This window comes from Monodon monoceros, unplaced genomic scaffold (assembly GCF_005190385.1).
Source record: "Monodon monoceros isolate NGI ecotype Baffin Bay Population unplaced genomic scaffold, NGI_Narwhal_1 Super_Scaffold_21, whole genome shotgun sequence".
NCBI classification, from domain to species: Eukaryota; Metazoa; Chordata; class Mammalia; order Artiodactyla; family Monodontidae; genus Monodon; species Monodon monoceros.
The window spans coordinates 15,209,148-15,212,232 of record NW_021703778.1 but is presented as its reverse complement, the minus strand read 5'-3'; the positions used below and the strand labels follow the sequence as shown (position 1 = coordinate 15,212,232).

The 3,085-nt window shown below is 40.2% G+C and overlaps 1 pseudogene; it reads right to left on the bottom strand.

The window, feature by feature from the left end:
- Positions 1–496: 496 nt before the first annotated feature.
- LOC114903785 overlaps positions 497–3,085 on the bottom strand; it is a 3,155-nt pseudogene continuing 566 nt past the window's right edge.

Genomic DNA, 3,085 nt, shown 5'->3' with positions numbered 1-3,085 from the left:
CCCGTGAGCCATGGCCACTGAGCCTGCACGTCCGGAGCATGTGCTCCGCGACGGGAGAGGCCACAACAGTGAGAGGCCCGTGTACCACAAAAAAAAAAAAAAAAAAAAGTTACCCTTACAGAAAAACACACATCTTGTTAACTCTATGCCATATGATAAAGTTTAAAATGAAGCAAAAAAAAAAAAAATGCTATAAGACTTTTTGTTTTTACCCTTTTATCCGTTCAACACTAATTTTTTTTCTTAGGTTTAAAAGATAGGTACTCCTGTTATATGAAGAAAGTTAAGCACAGGAACAGTATTTTGTTACCAAGTATATGATACAACATTTCTTGAAAACCTACTCCTTTAGTGGCATTATTCGTTACCATGTGAACAGTTTCATCATCTGTAAAATGCAGTTTATGTTTTACATGAATTAATAGTGGCATTTGGCAGTTTCCTGTCTCTCAGGAACCTCAACTGCTAATTTTGCTATTATAAGAACAATTTCTCCTCAAGCTCGTTTCTTTTTCACTCTCATCTTCCGTGGTACAGGATGATGGGAACTTAATTCTGTCAGGCACATAACAGCTCCAGTCCATGGAAAATAACAGCAATAGATCTGAGATTCATCTAAAAGGTATAATTATGCATTAAATGATCCAGTTTATGTTGGACATCTGCAGCATATCATTGTAATTAATCAAGAATGGGTAAGTGTAAAAATAGTAAGTATGAGGATAAGCATGCTCTGTCTCTTGGTTTTTTTTTCCCTTCCACTAAAAGAGAAAACAAACCTCCTGGAAGTATCAATAAATTAAGAAAAGTTTTATATAAAATAAAAGCTTGAGTCTTCAGAGTTGTCATAAAAATAACCTTCAGGAAAATTGATTCTAGCTAAAACCTTTGTTGATAGGTCCAAAATGGAAAGAGGAAAGAGGAAAAAAAATTATGATGGATAGAAGAAACAGAAAAAGAAAATGGAGGCAAAGAGCATTTGGGGGAAATTTCAGGCTAGCTGTCATCCTTTGAGGAAAAGTTAAATGGTCAAATATGATTCTAACATTCTGTGTGTACCCAGTCCTAGGAAAAACTATTAGGTTTTCAAAAAGATATGGGGAAAACACTCCAATATAAATCCGAAGATTATGTGCATTTTATGATAAGCATACTTGGTCCCCCCAAAAAAAGTATAATTGTAACGGTAGAATTTCAGATGCTCTGACATCTGCACAGAAAAGGAATTTAAATCAGTAAACAACTGTGGGACCTACCTGCGCTGTTCCTGATACTGGGAATACAGAGATGAGTAATTCCTGGTCCCTGAATCCAGGCAGTATGTTAAAGCACACCAACCAACCAACAAACCAGCAAACAATCAAAAACTGTAATAAACTACTAATAATATGAACAAATTATCATCAGGGCATAGAGAAACAAGTGCTTAGCTCTTTAGCCTAGAGGAAGCAGAAATGCAGAATAATAAACAGCCTCTCAAAAAGTGGCACTTAAACTGGCATTTGACAGTTGAATAGTTGTCTCCAGGTAGGCCTGGGGAAGAGGTTCTCTGTAAATTCTAGATACTCTTTGAAGTACTTCATGTCATATCAAACACTTTTAAAATGTGACCATATCAGACACTAAAGTGTACTTTATAATTTATACATAATCATATGAGTTGGATTGTATTTGAAGATGCTGTAAGGCCACACTTTGTAGACAACAAATGAAATGTTTATTAATTCAATTTTGTGATGATTTTTTCTTATATTTAGTATATTTTTCCCATTGACATTTTCTCAGACTCTTGGGAAACGCATAGTCTCCAAGCACTGTTCCTGTGGCGCCTAATGGAAAATGATGCCTAAGGAGAAGGCATACAAGCCACAGGATTCAGTTTGAACAGAGGCTCTGGAAAGATGTATATTTGAGTCGGAAAGCCTCTCCAATAGTAAGATCACTGATTAACCCTTTATACATGAACTCATTTCCACACTTGGAGAAGCCATTCTCTCTACCCTGTGGTCAGATGTCATCAGCAAAGTGCATCAGTAAGGGTTCACTCTGAGAATTTATTTTCCTATTGACTCTGTGATTGTGGATGAGCCCCTTAGCCTCCTGAGCCTTTTTTCCCCATTCATCAAATATAGTACTATAGCACTATAAATGTGATGTATTTGAAGTTTCATATGGAAGACTTTCTAGAGATGTGAGGCATTATAGCAGGCACAATAACCAACCCAGTGCTTTTTATCTAGCACTCTTCTTCGACCTTAGAAATGGCAAAAGTTCTTAAAATATTTTCTTCACTAGCAAAACAATATGTAATAAGATGATGAAAAGGACTCTTCTTTAAGAAAGCATTGAAACAGAGCTTTTCTAAAACAGAAAACACTTGAAAAATGTTGATTTTTGTGAATTGTCATATGCAAAATCATGCCTGACTGATGTATGGATGCTCTTGACTTTGAACACTGTTTTTCCCCAGCAAGGTCTCCTTTTATTCATTGGGGTGGGTTTTTGAAATGCGGTGCAATTTACAGCCGAAGGTGTCAGGAAAGCAAGCCTGCGGTGCAGAGAAGCGCAAGAGGCTTGTATAACTTCCCCGCCTGATGGGCACCCTCATCTCACCTGTGGCCACACCTGCTGGCCTGGAAGGGGCCAAGTGGACCTTAGAATGAGATCTGGGTACCTGCTCCGTCGGAAGCTCACGACCACGTCCATCTGCCCTCCTTATGTACAACGGTGCGCAAAAATATCTGAAAATATCTTCACACAAGGTCACAAAATAGGCTCTGCTTGGCATCGTTTGGCCTAAGAAGCGTTCTAGCCACGCAGGAAGGGTCATGCAGTTTCCGTCCTTCCAAACGCCGGGGCATCACCAGCTGCCTCTGCACCTGCCAGTCCGGCCTTCTCACGGCGTCTCCTCCGCTGCCTTCTTCAGGAGTCCAGACGCCAGCGAGCTGGGCTGGGTACCTCGAAGCCATGCATATCCGAGCTCTTCAGCGCACTTTCTCCACTCGGAGCACAGCTGGGCTTGGCAGCGGAAGGAGACTGGCGTCAGAGGCTGCAAGCGGCGTCAGAGGCTGCAAGCGGCGTCAGA